The following is a 16,149-nucleotide window of genomic DNA, read 5'->3' on the forward strand; positions in this document are numbered from 1 at the left end:
GAAGGAGAGGAAGACCTTTGATGAGATGGATTGATTCTGTGACTGGAGCTGTGGGAATAAGTGCGTTTGAGATGGCTAGGTTGGCCCAGAATAGAACAGCATTTAGAGCTCTTGTACATAGATAGGGTCGCGATGAATCGCAAGCGACTCGATGGCACATAACAACAACAACAACAGTAATTGGAGGAATGAAAATCTCCGGTGGGTTTTGGTGGATTCAGTGTAATGCGGAGAACTGGAAATCTAAATGTCTAGCTTCTAATTTAAGCTCCTCAGAAAGCATGATGCCCTCACAGTGGTCAGTGTGGCCATCTGCAGAGCCTGTGATTTGGTCACCATGTAAAATCATCTAGAATAGATGGAAAGTCCAGCCTGGCTTCAAGATTTTTGCTAAAACAAAATCCTTTTCTTTGATGTCCTTCAATCCCTTTATCTGTCTCCTTGTCATATTTTCTCTGGTGGCTCTCAAGGGACCAAGGCCAGCGGAACGTGTTGTGCCTTTGGGAATATCTTTCCCCATCAGCAATGCAGACTGTAGAAATGAGGACTTGCCAGGTGTTCCCAGAGGGATCCTTCAATGTGCATTTGATGTTGACGATTTTCTTTGCCATCATGGGTGGAATTCAGGGGTGCGTGGATCGTGGTTTAATAACAGAAGTTTGGAGGCTTTATAATTTACAGAGCACTTTCACACCTTCTTCATCACTTTATTGCTATCACTGTCTGTTAAGGTAGGGAGCATGGATATTTTTATTTCTGAGTCACAAAAGAGGAAACGGAACCTCAGCGAGGTTAGATGGATTGTCCATGGGCTTTGAGCGTGGTGGTGCTGTAATACCTGGCTCACCTGGCTCTTGACCGGTGAACACCCTCCATTCTACCCTCATCACATCAAGCTGTTTCCTGTAGTGAAATTGTTCAGGGCAAAATTGAAAGGATGGACTTCTGTAGGGTTGTGTCTACAAAGCTGGCAAATCAGAGGTTGAGTGTTGAAGAAATCAAGGCAAAAGTAGACGAGTCCAGGGTCCCCTCTGCTACCAAGTGCTCACTTTTCTAAGGTACACAACCACTGGATGATGGCTTGCCAAAATTGCTGTTTAAGAGATAGAAAAGAGGCAGAGATGGCAGAGCAAGCCTGTATAAATAACTCAATAACTGTTTGATACTTTGGGAAAAAAGAAAATGCATGGGGCTTGTTTCATCAAGGAGAGACATTAGGGAATAATAAACCCTAAATATTGTGGTCAAGTGAAAAAACATAACTTATCTTCTCCTTGGAGTAGAAAAGGGGGTAGAAATGACAGAACACAAGGAGGCAATAGAAACATCAGTAAAGCAGGATGAATTTGCTGTCTTTCCCTGCAGACCAGTGTGGATGGGGAAGAGGGTTTGGGAGACTTAAATATCAGGGACCACAGCTTGGCCAAGTACATCTGTAAAGCATTTTACTAACTTGAGGAAAAACTCCAGCTAATTACTGAAAGAATCTGTTGAGTGGAATCCCTTTCCTGATGAATAGAGACTTGGAAAAAGTAATGCTTAATCAATGGTGACGATGGAGCTAATTTTCAACTGAAGCCAATATCTGACTGAGAGGGGAGCTGAAATTTTCTGCTTATAAGCCATGGACTGTTGGAACCAAAGGCACCTGGCTGGTGTTATTTCTAAAAGAGATTCTATCTGCAAAACCCATATCTGAATTCCAAGACAGCTTGGAAATACTGGACTTTTAAGCAGATGCTTAATTATTTTTTGGGTGCAGCGTGAACACCAATTGAGAAACAGGCAGAAAGGTTTTGCTTTCGTGTTCCAGGGTTGATTTCGCAAGGTCTTGTTAAAACAAATTGTTCTCAGCCTGGGCTGTACATTAGAACTACTTGGAGAGGTTTTAGAAATGGCTAATACCCGGTCTTGACCTGTAGGTATTCAGGTTGAATCGACTCAGTTTGGGGCCTGGGTACTGGCATTTTCAATAAGCTCAAGTGAGCAGCTTGATAGGAGGCCCTGCTCACAGAAGAAAGTTATAAAGTCCCTGTTAGAAGATAGATCTTTCCAGTACATTGTTTTGTTTTAGCACAGACATTTGATCTAAATAGCTAAATAACAACATCCATGAATCAGTACTTGTTTGAATTTAAAATAAATTCTAGCATTAACTGAAATAGATATAATCTCCTAGATAGGAAGGGGGTGGCTGTAGTGGGTTTTTTCCCTTCCTTTTTTCTTTTTATTGTATTCAAGTTGAGCACAACTCATAGTGATCATATGAACAAAAGGCCTGAACCCCCTCCACAACTATCGACATTTATCAAAGTTCATAGAGTTTCCTGAGGCATGTTATTTAGGAAGTGATTGCCATTCCTGCTTCCAAACCTATCATAGTATGTTATTGTTTTTATGTGCCATTGAGTCACCTGCGATGTATAGTGACCCTCTGTACTGCAGCTCTGAACCCTTTCCTGTCCTGATCCAGTCTCACTAATTCTAACACACCAACTCCACTTGGTCCAGTTACTGTATTAATTCATCTCACCTGGGGTCTTCCTATCCTTGCTGTCTGTCCCACTCTTTGGAGTATGATGTCCTTTGCCAAAGACTGATCTCTGCTGGCCACATGCCCCAAGTAAGTGAGGCGGAGCTTCAAAATCCTAGCCTCTAAGGAGAGACTTGGTTTCACCCTCTCCAAGACAGATCGATTTGTTTTCTTGGCAGTTCATGGTATGTTCGAGACTCTTCTCCAGCACCACAACTTGAAGGCATCTTTTCTTCTTCTGTCAACTTAGCCATTATCCAACTCTCTAAAGCATAACAAGTAATTGAGAAGACCATGGCCTGGATTAGGCACACCTTTGTGACATTGTTGCTTTTCATCACTCTGGAGAGGTCCATGACAGCAGATTTTCCCAGTGCAATTCGTCTTTTGATTCCCTGACTGCTGGTATTAAGAGTGTTGATTATGGATCTGAGCAAGCTGTAACGGTTAACAACCTCAATCTCTTCTCCATCTAATATGGTGCTGTCAACTCGCCCAGTAGTGACAAGCTTTGTCTTCTTGATGTTGAACTTCAATCCGTATTGAAGACTATGGTCCTTGACCGTATGCAGCAAGTGCTTCAGGTCTTCTTCAGTTTTAGCAAGCAAGGTTGTGTCATCTGCATATCATAGGTTGTTAATGAGTCTTCCTCCAATTCTGATGCCACATTCCTCCTCATAAAGCCCTGCTTCCCGAATAATCTATTCTGCATACAGATTGAAGTGGTAAAGAATTGCTCTGTCAACCCAAACGCATGAGGTTCAAATCCACCAACTGCTCCGAGGGAATGAGCTGTGCTGTCTCCTTCCGTGCAGTTTATAGCTGCTGAAAACCAACCGTAGGGAGGTTAACTATCAGTAGGTTCTCACTCAATGGCAATGAGAAACAACCTAGAAAAGAGTTTGTAGTGTTTTTGTACTCAGTGTTTCACAGAACATTTAATTATTTTTTTAATTTTTTACCGAAAATATCAGAACAATGTAAGGGGCTTGGTGACATGCAGATATCTGGGTTTCATTTCAGGCTTAGCAAGTCTAATGCTCTGAGTGGGAACCCAGGAATCTGCATGCACCATCACAATTGTTCCAAAGCATTTTGGTGAGAATCAGCACTAAAGCTTAACTCTTTTCAATTAGTATGAATCTGATTTGTCCTGAAGGCCTTAGTAATTTTAGTTCTGTACATACAACTCCCCACCCACCTCTCCCTCAATTGACTAGAATTCTAGCCCTGCAGTTCCACTTCTATTTAGTATTCCAGCCATTTTTTGAATGATCTTCAGCAGTATTTTGCTTGTGTGCAATATTAATGATACTGTTTGATAATTTCCACATTCTGTTTTATCACCTTTCTTGGGAATGGAAACAAACATTGCTGTTCTCCAAGTGTGTTCTTTGGAGGCAAAGATGATAAAGCTTTGCCTCACATGCTTTGGGCATGTTGCTAGGAGAGGTTATTCCTTAGAAAGGGACATCATGCTTGGAAAGGTGGAAGGGTGGCAAAAGGGAGGAAACCCCTCAAACAGGTGATTTGACATGGTGACTGTGGTAATGGGCTTGAGTGTATCCGAGATTGTGAGGATGATATGAGATAGGACAGTGTTCAGATTGGTTGTTCACAGAGTTGCTGAGTTGTACTTGACTCGACAGCACCTAACAACAACAACCACATCCACAAAAGCTCCCCTCCATTCCCAATCACTTCTCCATCATCTTTAACACCACCCTCCCCAAAAAACAATCCAAACAAACTCTCTCAAAACTCCAAACTTTGTTCTGCAGAGATTCTTGGCTCATGAGAGGGATTACAAACTTTCTGACATTCCTGACTAACTGAAAAGTCCTTTGTATACCTCCTCAAATAGTCACAATGAAAAGAACAAAAGAAGTGCCAACATGACATCTCTGGTCTGCTTAAGAACCCCATGATTGTCTATTTCCAATTAGCAGTTTCCCTGCCAGCTTGCATCCCAGTCTCTCCAAGCTTGCCCTTGGTATCAGGTATCCAGCTGCTTTGTGTTTGTGGTTTATTTGCATCAAATAGTTCTTTAATAACTATCTCTTGTAGAATCAAACACCTCTGTGTTTTGGCACAGTTTTCTTTCCAAAGCTTGAACCACAAAGCCAAGCTCTACTCACGATGCTTAAACCCAATATTATAGAACATAATGTAATTGTAAAAATAGCAGATGAAGCAGTTTAGATTCAGCCTTTGCTGTTACTTTTCTCTTGATTCTGGCCTTCCTAGCAGTAACTAGATTCCGGATGTTTTCCTTATGCTTTTACTATTGTACCTTTTCTAAACCAAAATTGAGCTGCTTGTATCAAACTCCACTCCCAATTCCACTAAAGGCTGAATGGATGACTTCTGAGACAAAAAGTCAGATTGAGGTCATCCTAAGAAACACCACTTCCACTCTAAATACCTCAAAATGGTAGAAAAGGGTAAGAAATAATTTACAATCCAATAAAAAAAGGAGAAAGTGGATTTTTTAAATGGGAAATGAAATCACTATAATAAAAAGCTCAATAGTTGAGCTACAGTATAGTCTAGGCACAGATTCAGAGACAATGAAGGATTTAGAAAATAGGAATGGTGGAGTTTTCCATATGTAACTCAGAGAGCTCTAGGAGTAGAAATAGAACAAAGAAATTAGAAATAGAGAACATAGTTTAACTTTTACTTAGAGATAACAGTTCTAGAAGTAGGGAATAGAGATCAAGGCAAATAAACTATATAATGCACAAAAAACTCCAATGGCCCAGTGAATAGGGAGTTGTGCTGTCAACCTGGCAATTCAAATTCACCAAGCACTCCAGAGGAGAAAGATGGACAATCTCCTCCTGTGTGCTTTATGTTGTTGTTTTGTGCAACTCATAGCGTCCCAATGTACAGCTCAGAACTCTTCCCTATCCTGAACCAGTCTATCTCCAACACACAAACACCCATTACACCAGTTACTGTGTCAATTCATCTCATCAGGGGTCTTCCTCTCCTGTGCTTTACTCTACCCTTCTGAAATTGATGTCTTTCTCCAGTGACTGGTCTCTCCTGGCCACATGCCCAAAGTGTATGAGACAAGAGCTTCAAAATCTTTACTTCTAAGGAGCAGCTTGTTTTCACCCTTTTCAGGACAGATCTGTTTGTTCTCTTGGTGGTCCATAGTATGTTCAGTACTCTTTCCCAGCATCAGTTCTTCTTCTGTGTGATTTATAGTCTATAGTCAGCTGTGATTTGGTTCTGATTTGACTCATTGAGTATTTTTGAAATATCAAGAGTTAAGATTTTAGAACAGGAAAGAAAAAAATAAAATAAAAACAAATCCAAATGACAAAACTGATTTTAAAAAATTCTTTGTTAGATTTTATTGTATCAGAACAGCAGAATAAAAACTCTTAAAACCCACTAGTGTTAACAGCAAAGGAAGAGTAAGCAGCCTGATAGCAGAACTCATTAGCAGATGTTAGATATAATTGATGCTACTTTGAAAATTTCTTCAGTAATTGAAGAAGACAACGAGCAAGAATTGATGTTTTTGAATTGTAGTGCTGAAGAAGAGCACAGACTAGTTAATAAACTGACAAAAAGTTGAAAAAGTTACTCTTAGAAGTAAAGATTGTGAAACTTTGTGTCACATGCTTTGGATTTATTGCAAGGTGGGACCCGTCCTTGGAAAAAGACATCATGCTGGGAAATTTGCAGTGTCAGAGAAAGAAAGACCCTCAATAAGACTGATTTACAAAGTGACTGTAACAACAGGCTTGGGCATATTGGTGATTGTAAGGATGACACAGGATAGGGTAAAAGTTCAGATCTAATATTCATAGGGGCACATAAAACAACAAACATGACAAATTGATAGTGCACGTAACAACAACAACAACAACAATAACAGCTTTGAAATGCTCTGAACCCACAATTTTTCATACAACTATTAAGACCTATATAAACCTAGTTTCTAATAGCCTAAATCTCAGGGTAAATTTTGGATAGCTTCAGTGCTTAATGGTGATAAAAGCTCTCTTCGTCATAATCTTGCCACTGGGTGGAATGTTACAATAAAAGCAAACACTAGATTGAATTCGGCCAGCTGCATTGGGCGGGAATCGAACCCAGGTCAACTGCTTGGAAGGCAGCTATGCTCACCACTATACCACCAACGCCGCACATTCTAGAGACTCCCTCACCACTATACCACCAACGCCGCACATCCTGGAACACCACATCAACAGAGAACTACCAGAAGTCCAGGCTGAGTTTAGAAGGGGTCGTGGTACTAGAGATATTGCAGTTGATGTTAGATGGATCTTGGCTGAAAACAGGGAATACCAGAGGAAAGTCTATCTATGTTTCATTGACTATGCAAAGGCATTTGACTGTGTAGATCATAACAGACTATGGCTGACTCTGAGAAGAATGGGAATCCCAGAACACTTGATCATGCTAATGCGAAACTTATACTTGGACCAGGAGGCAGTCGTCAGAACAGAGCAAGGGAACACTGCATGGTTCAAAATTGGGAAGGGCGTACGCCAGGGATGCATCCTATCTCCATACCTTTTCAACCTATATGCAGAACAGATTATCCGGGAGGCTGGGCTCTATGAGGCAAAATGCGGGGTCAAGACTGGTGGACGATTTATCAACAACCTGCGTTATGTGGATGACACAACCCTGCTTGCTGAAACTGAGGAGGACCTGAAGCGCCTGCTGCAGAGTGTCAAGGACTGCAGCCTACAATATGGATTGAGGCTCAATGTCAAGAAGACAAAGATTCTCACCACTGGACCAATTGGCAGCATCAGGATGGATGGTGAAGAGATTGAGATTGTACACAGCTTTAGTTTGCTTGGCTCCACAGTCAACAGTTTTGGCACCAGCAGCCAGGAAATTAAAAGGCGCATTGCCATGGGAAAGTCTGCTGTTAGGGACCTCTCCAAAGTACTGAAGAGCAATGGTGTCTCTCTGGAGACTAAGGTGCGTCTGATACAGGCTTTGGTCTTCCCAATCACTTGTTAAGCATCAGAGAGTTGGACAATGACCAAGGAGGATAGAAAGAGAATTGATGCCTTTGAGCTGTGGTGCTGGAGAAGAGTATTGAGAATACCATGGACTGCTAGGAAAACAAACAGATTTGTCCTGGAAAGGGTTAAACCGGGTGGCTCCTTGGAGGCAAGGATTCTGAGGCTCTGTCTAACGTACTTTGGACATGTTGTGAGGAGAGACCGGTCCTTGGAGAGGGACATCATGCTTGGGAGGGTGGAGGGACAGCGCAGGAGAGGAAGGCCCTCTATAAGGTGGATTGATTCAGTGACTGGGATAATTGGGATGGGAGTGTCAGAGACAGTCCGATTGGCACAGGACAGAGCGGAGTTTAGGGCTGTTGTACATAGGGTCGTTATGAGTTGCAGGCGACTCGACGGCACATAACAACAACAACAACAACAGATTGAATTCTGCCTCACTGACAAACACTTCTTTTGCAATCCACAGAATTTTCATTGGCCAGTTTTTGGAAGCACCGCTAATGCCTGTCCACAATTTGAAATATTGTTAGCATAGTTTTCAGCATTATAGCAACTCATAAATCACCATAGTATAGCAAACTGACAGGTGGTAATAGCCACATATCTTGACCACCAATTATTTCAATGATAAAAATAAATTTCTAAAACCATAATGCTAATTAAATATTCTAAGTAGGTTTAGGTGATAGTGTTTATCTAAATGTTAGCAGAGTTGCCTCTGAGATGTGGTATCTTGAACAGAAAATGAAAAATTCTAATTAACCACCTCTGGAGTGTTCATTATTAGTTAGGATACTTCTAACCTTTAGGAGCATAGATGAAAACTAGTAAACATTCATAGATATAGTCATGCTGTCTCTGCTGAAGTATTTTGAAGGAAAGAAAGATAATCATTGCCTCAGAGTCGATTAGTGCTCATGGTGACTTCCACAGCCAGAGTAGAACTACTCTACTGGGTTTCCATGGCTTTCAATCATTATAGAAGCAGATGGTCACAATTTTCTACCTGTTAGAGGTGTTGGTGGGTTCACAAATTTTCTACCTTTTGCCTAGTAGCTGGATGTTTAACCGTTGTGTCAGGACTTTATAATACCAATCAAATGATATTTGAAGCAGGCACATTGTTATTGTTGTGTGCTCTCAAGTTGGCACCAACCCATAGCTGACCCTCCAGGGGGTTTTCAGAGGCAATTAATTGAATGGGAGGAGATTGCTCATCCTTCTCTTGTGGAGCAACTGATGGATTTGAACCACGTGTGCCTTAGATATTGCAGCACAGCTTCTTGCCACTACACCACCATGGCTCCAAGAAGGCAAATAGATATACCCAAATTTGGAGAATTTATCAACAGATATGAAGAACTAATAAAGACATCATCAGTAGAAATAAAAATCAACACTGTGAAATCTCTCAGACACAAAAGGACAAGTACTGCATAACACTGCTGTTACAAAACAGGACTGACATGGAGGGTTGGGGAGAAAAAGGAAAAAGTGGATAGATAACGAACAATGCAGTGGAGCACATGAAGGGAAGAACTGTCTGTAAGGAATGTAAGGTTAGGCTTGGAGGCTAGAGTGACAAAGTAGCCTAGAAGGGGAAAAGACCAAACCAAACGAAATTCATTACCAGTGAGGCCATTCTAACTCATGTTGTTGTTAGGTGCTATTGAGTTGAGTATGACTCACAGCAACCCTCTGAACAATAATTTGGAGTAGTACTACCTCATTAGGTTTTCAAGGTTATAAGTCTTTATGGATGCAGAATGCCACACCTTTTCTTGGGGAGTTAAAATGTTCAAATGGCCAACCTTTCCTTAAAACTATACTAATTTTGTTTTTTATAATCTCTGTATTCTACTAGATAATTTTTATTCAGAATGACTTGTATAAGGATCTTTTCCACTCAATAGGCCAGGTAGCTTAGCTGTCCTCCAAAATTTTGCATAGATGACTGAGTGAAACCAGCAATGCATCAATTTTGTCTTTCAATTGATTCTTGAAGCCTTGCTTTCCTCAATGTCTTCAGTGAAGCTTGGATTCTTTCTTCAGTACCGCTAGTTCTTGATTAGCCAATTCCTTTTGGTATGGTAACTCTGTATAATTCCCTCCATCTTCTTTTGATGCTATATCATTCAATTTTTTTTTTGCCCCCAAATTCTTCAATATTAGAACTTAAAGCTTGAAATTTTTCTTTAATTCTTTCAGTTTGAAAAATGCTAATGATGTTTTTCCATTCTGGTTTATAACTTCAAGTATTGATACATTTGATTAAATTACTTCATCATCTCAAAACACTCCTTGAAATACTCTGTTCACCTTATTCACTGTTGGTGGAAGTATAAAATGGTGCAACCACTGTGGGAGACGGTATGGCGCTTTCTCAAAAAGTTGCAATTAGAGATACCATTCGACCCAGCAATCCACTACTGGGAATATATCCCAAAGAGACCATAACTGACATCCAAGCAGATATATGCACACCCATGTTTATCACAGCTTTGTTCACAATAGCAAGGAGTTGGAAACAACCCAGGTGCCCATCAACAAACGAATGGATAGAAAAGCTGTGGTATATTCACACAATGGAATACTATGCTGCATTGATAAATAAGGAACTCATGCAATATTATTAAAAATGCGTGACCCTGGAGGACATTATGCTGAGTGAAGTATCTCAGTCACAAAAGGACAAATACTTCATGGTGCCACTGTTGTAAAGCAGGACTGACCTCGGGGTTGGGAGGAGACTGAGAAGGATGGGTTCAAGAATGTATACTGCATTGAAACAGATGAGGGAGAAAAATGTTTAAGAGGGAAAATTATTAGGTATTTTTATCATGACAGGAGTCCAGAGCGAAGGCTGTATAGTGGAGTGGACCTGGGGAGAGGGACTGTAAAACAATGAAAGAATTTTTCTTTTACTTTTCCAAGAGGGTAGTGCACTAGTGGGGAGAGTTGGGAGAGGAGAAAAGTGCAACAATGAATGACTGGAAATCCAAAGTCTCTGTACATTTTCATTGAAATTAATAATAAATTTTAAAAAATTAAAAAAAGATAAATACTCTGTTCAGCATTTATACGTCAGCATTTTTCTATTTCCTTTGGCTATTCTACATTCAAGAACAAGTTTCAGAGTCTCCTCTGCTATGCTTCCTATTTTTTTATCCCTTTTAAAAATGACTTTTTGTTTTCTTCATTTCTTCTTTAATGTTCTCCCATATGCATCTGGTCTTGGTTATTAGGGTTCAATGCATCAGATTTATTCTTGGAATGGTTCTAAACTAGGGTGGGAAATACTTAAGTTTGTACATTAGCTCACATGAACTTTAAAAAATTTTCTTCAGCTTCTACTTGATTTTGCATATGAACAACTGATGATCTACTCCATAAGTTTTGACTGATCACATTGATCTTCTCCATAGTTTTGTTCCACGGATATAGTCAATGTGATTTCTGGGTATTCTACCTGGTAACCATAACTTGTATAGTTTCCATTTATAGTTTTGAAAAAAGCTATTTCCAGTAAGTAAATCATTGGTCTTTTCAAACTCTATCACACAGTCTTGTTGATTCTTTCTAAGGCCATATTACCAAGACCATATTGTTTAATTATTGAGTCTTCTTTGTTTCTAGGTTTTGTACTTCAATCACCAGTAATCATCAATGAATCTTAACTGCATGTTTGATATTTTTCAGATTTTAGTTAGTAAAAGACTTCAATTCCTTCATCTTTGGTCATACTGGCTAATGAGTACATTTGAATAATAGTTATAGTATCTGTCTTTCTTCTATAAGCATAGATATTATTAAATTACTGACTGTGTTGACCTTTAGGATAGATATTGGAATGTCCTTTTTGATGATGAATATATCACTATTTCTCTTAAATTTGTCATTCTTGACATAATAGAACAAGACAATATAACTGACCCATTCAAAATGGCCAAGCCAAGACCATTTCAGCTCACCAACACCTAGGATTTCATCCTCAAGTGTTCCATTTCATTTTTGACAACTTCCCATTCACCCCAGATTTATATTTCATATCTTCCACATTCTAATTATCAATGGATGCTTGCAGCTTTTCTCATTTTGAGTCATATCATATCAGCAAATGAAGATCTTAAAAAGCTTTACTCCATTCATGTCACTAAAGCAGACTCTGCTTTGATAAAGGACCTCTTCCACAGCCTTATTTTGACTGTCATTCAACTCGAGGGACTCATATACTGGCAATATATTAGACGATGTTTTTCTACTATTCATAAAACTTTTACTCCTCATTTTCATTTTCAGAAGTAGACTGCCAAGTCCATCTTCCTAATCTGTGTTAGCCTGTTAGTTCTACTGAAACTTATCAACTATGGGTGATCCTGCTGGTATCTGAAATACTGGTGATGCAACTTTCAGCATTATACAACACATATGCCATCACTCTATGGTAAAATGCTCATTTATTAATTTTGTCATGGTCCATAAAAATCTGGTAAGGACCTGAAAAGATGGGGTAATGGTAGGCACAGTCCAATGGTGATTAATTTTATAAAATCCAATGTGTGGGAATGATTGTATTAAATAAAATGTCAATGAAGGAAGTGAGAAACACAAACCCCTCCCAAAAACTCCCCCAAAACACTATTACATGAATGAAAAAAATTCTTTGTAGTTTGTAAAAAAATATTTATAGATATAGTTTACCAATGAACATATGTAAATCACAAATAAAAACATTACAAAGATTAGAGCCTAGGAAACCTTATGGGGAGTTCTACTCTGCTATATGGGGTCACTATGGATTGGGATTGATTAGACAGCTCTTAATAAATACGTGTATGTGCAGATTTATCACCTAAGAGTTACCACTTTCTTCCTGTGATTTGGCTTATTACAGGGTAGTATTTTGTTCTATTGTAGGTGGAGTTGCCATGATTTAGGTGCTGATGCAATGACAACTAGCAACAAACATAAAGGAAAGAATTACTTCAAGAAGTGAAATTTAGGTCCTTAAAGGTAGTAGTCAGTTTGGATGGTCATCTGTGGTTGACATGGTTGGACTGGAAAATCCATTTTTTTTTTTGGCCAGGCTGTGATTCTTTATTAAATATTAAACTACAAGTGGAGATCCCCTGTGAGGAGGGTGGAGGACACTGGGGACAGAGAAAGGGACATTTGGAGTAAATTCAGTCCCATCTTAACAAAGAGGGCTCCATAATTGATTTCCAGGGAGGAACATGACATGGTCCACTCAAACTCATTGATGATGTCTGGATGCAAGACTCCAAGCTTGCTGACACTCTGACCCCAGACAAAGACCTCAGCACATCACCTCAAGAAGAAAGTAGAGCCTTCAGAATCTTTGATCACATAGCCCTCCTCTTTCCACTGGGAGACACCACAAGCACCTGCATGATTCTGTCCAGGAAGAACTTTTCATGTCCCTTCTAGCTATGAGGCTGAAGGATTCTGAGATTATTGCTGCTAACTCTTACAGTCAGATGTAACTTCTGGAAAACTTGTTTGTATGTTAACAAGGGCCCTTTAACCAATGAGTGAATGTTTCATACAAAGAAGTAACCACATTTGTGGTGATTCTGAAATACCTCATCAGATTGCTAAGATATTTTCTGATGCCTCTGAGAGAAGTCCATTATAGACCTCATATATTTTGTGTGAATTTTAAAGCTCTCATGCTGATGCATTTGCAGAACCAGTCAAGGACTTCTTTGATGGAAAGTTATTTGCTTTGCAGTTAGAAAAGGGAATGGAATTCTTGCTGAACTTTTTTTTATGGAATATCCAGAAATTAGACTTATTCCATTGCTCCTTGTAATTTAAAGTCACATGGCATCCATTCAAGATTGTCACCTCGCTATTGTGAGTTATTTTTATGAGCAGTCTTGTTTCCTCAATTTGCTAATAAATTTCTGGGGGCCAGGAGAGAGAAACTGTGTCTTATGCTTTGTTTCACACATATCATCCAGTACAGTGTTCTACACATACAGATGGTCAGTGATTATTGATTGAATTGTTGGTGAGAGCTGGTGTAGAAATTGCTATAAATTGTTATGGCTAAATTATTTCTAAATAACTGTGAGAGTCAGTGTCTCCTTAAGGCTCTGATTTTGTTGCCACCTTTCCTTTGCTTCTGTATTCCAAAGTCTACTTCACCATCCTTTCCTGTGTACTACCTATTGTATCACCACTGGTTAAGGGTCACTCCTAGGACCATTAACTCTCTGGCTCTTTCAGCTTATCTGAAAAGAATCACCACAAATATGGTTACTTCTTTGTATGAAACATTCACTCATTGATTAAAGGGCCCTTGTTAACATACAAACAAGTTTTCCAGAAGTTACATCTGACTGTAAGAGTTAGCAGCAATAATCTCAGAATCCTTAAGCCTCATAGCTAGAAGGGACATGAAAAGTTCTTCCTGGACAGAATCATGCAGGTGCTTGTGGTGTCTCCCGGTGGAAAGAGGAGGGCTATGTGATCAAAGATTCTGAAGGCTTTACTTTCTTCCTGGGGTGATGTGCTGAGGTCTTTAGGGTCAGAGTGTCACCAAGCTTGGGGTCCTGCATCCTGCTGAATGTGCTCCCAAGATCAGGGAAATAAAGCCCCTATGTTGCACAGCCACATGGTTCTCAGTAAGCAGCCTGTGGTGTGTCGAAGTGAATACCAGAGGGTCTGACAGAGCACCAACAGTGTCTACTACAGGCTTGCACGTCAGACTGCTTCATGAAGAAATTGTAGAGAAGAGATTGGTGTGTTGTTGGCCCACATTCCACCTTGTCTTGGAAACTTTATTTATTCTAACAATTCTGACCTTGTTGTTGTTAAGTGCCGTCGAGTTGTAGGCGACTCATAGCGACCCTATGAATGAAAGTCCTGGACACCTATATAATTTTCATCCTTTCTCCAGGTTCATAGGGTTTCCAGACGCAAGCTATTATGGAAGTGGATGCCAATCCTGCTTCAAAGCTTGTTTTAATCGGGGAGTTCCACTAAACATTGTCCACCATGGGTAACCATTCTCGCATTTGACTCATCAGTGTCACAGTGTTCAGATTCACAGCAACCACGAGTTACCTTTGTACAGCAAGTGGACATACCAGGGTTATACGACCTAAAAGAATGTTTCACCGAAAACAACTAAAGGCAGGCCAGAGGGCTGCAGAGTGGAGTCACCAACTTTTGGCTTGGGGGCATGACTTCCTGTCCGCTAGGCCAATTGCTTTCTCTCTCTATGCTGTTGTTGTTTAATGCTGTCGAGTCTTAGGCGACTCATAGTGACCCTATGAACAAACGTCCTGGACACTTGTATAACTTTTGTCCTTTCTCCAGGTTCATAGGGTTTCCAGAGGCAAGCTATTATGGAACCAACCTTAGCAAGATAACTTTGACCCAAGTCCAGCAACTTCTCTGCCTTTTTAAAAAATTTTATTTTCTTAATTTTAATGAACATTTACAGAGATTTTGGATTTTCAGTCATTCATTGTAGCTCTTTTTTCTTTACCCCCTCCACCCCCAGGTTGCTCCTCTCTTTGAAAAGCAAAAGATAAACTTCTTCGTTGGTATACAATCCTCTCTGCCTTCTTCCTGAGCAGGCCAGAATTTGCAGCCAGGTCTGCGTCCTACCTTCTGCTCTTGGGATCAGTTTACCTCACAGCAGGAGAGAACTGTTTTCTGCACTCAGTTCCCTAGGAGCAGTTGAAAAGAGAAATTGTGCAATGAAAGTTGTGTGGCTCTGACAAGTTGTCACCTTTAGAAATTTGACCTTTGCTGAAGTGCTACTTGAGGAGATTGAGCTCAGAGAAGCATTTGCATTTTAATAGGTGGTTCTCAGTCCCAGAAAAGTCTTCAGGATTCAAGAGTGCATATTTAAGGGGAGATTGAGATACCCTGACAATCCAGGGGGTGATGAGGCATTGATGGGAGGGGCTTAGGAATCATCACACATACAAAGACCCTGCATGGGTTCCCTCCCCAGTGTTGCCAATCAGTTTTTTTCTTGGAAAAGAACACATTCAGAAATCCCATTCACAGGTCACATAGGCTTATCTAGCCAGCTTCTTCACCTCCCCACCCCGCCCAATGATATTTCCACAGCTCTGGAAGTAGGGTTCTGGGAAAGAGGAAACTTCTTTATTGTAGAAACTATGTTGGATTACAAATCACATAGTATAAAGGATCTTACACTTTTTAGTTTTACACTCCTGCTGAACCATTTTCCAGCCATATGACCTTAAGCAAATTACTGAAATTAACTTTTTCTCAGTTTTTGCATCTGTTAAATGGGGATATGAATGGTATCTGTTTCCCAGGGATTTTGTGAGGATGTTGTTGTTATTGTTATGTGCCGTTGAGTTGCTTGAGACTCATAGTGACCCTATGTACAACAGCCCTAAACTTTGTTCTATCCTGTACCAATTGCACTGCCGCTGACACTCCCATCCTGATTACCCAAGGCACTGAATCAATCCACCTCATAGAGGGCCTTCCTCTCCTGTGCTGTCCCTCCACCCTCCCAAGCATGATGTCCCTCTCCACGGACCTGTCCATCCTTACAACATGTCCAAAGTATGT

At 40.2% G+C, this 16,149-nt stretch overlaps 1 non-coding gene across 1 annotated transcript; it reads right to left on the bottom strand.

Moving 5' to 3' along the window:
* Positions 1-6,624: 6,624 nt before the first annotated feature.
* Positions 6,625-6,696, bottom strand: TRNAG-UCC. Its single transcript has one exon. It is a non-coding gene; the product is annotated as a tRNA-Gly (tRNA).
* Positions 6,697-16,149: the final 9,453 nt, after the last annotated feature.

The sequence above is a fragment of the Elephantulus edwardii genome, unplaced genomic scaffold (assembly GCF_000299155.1).
Source record: "Elephantulus edwardii isolate Elephantulus edwardi_28Jun2011 unplaced genomic scaffold, EleEdw1.0 scaffold00535, whole genome shotgun sequence".
Taxonomy (NCBI): Eukaryota; Metazoa; Chordata; class Mammalia; order Macroscelidea; family Macroscelididae; genus Elephantulus; species Elephantulus edwardii.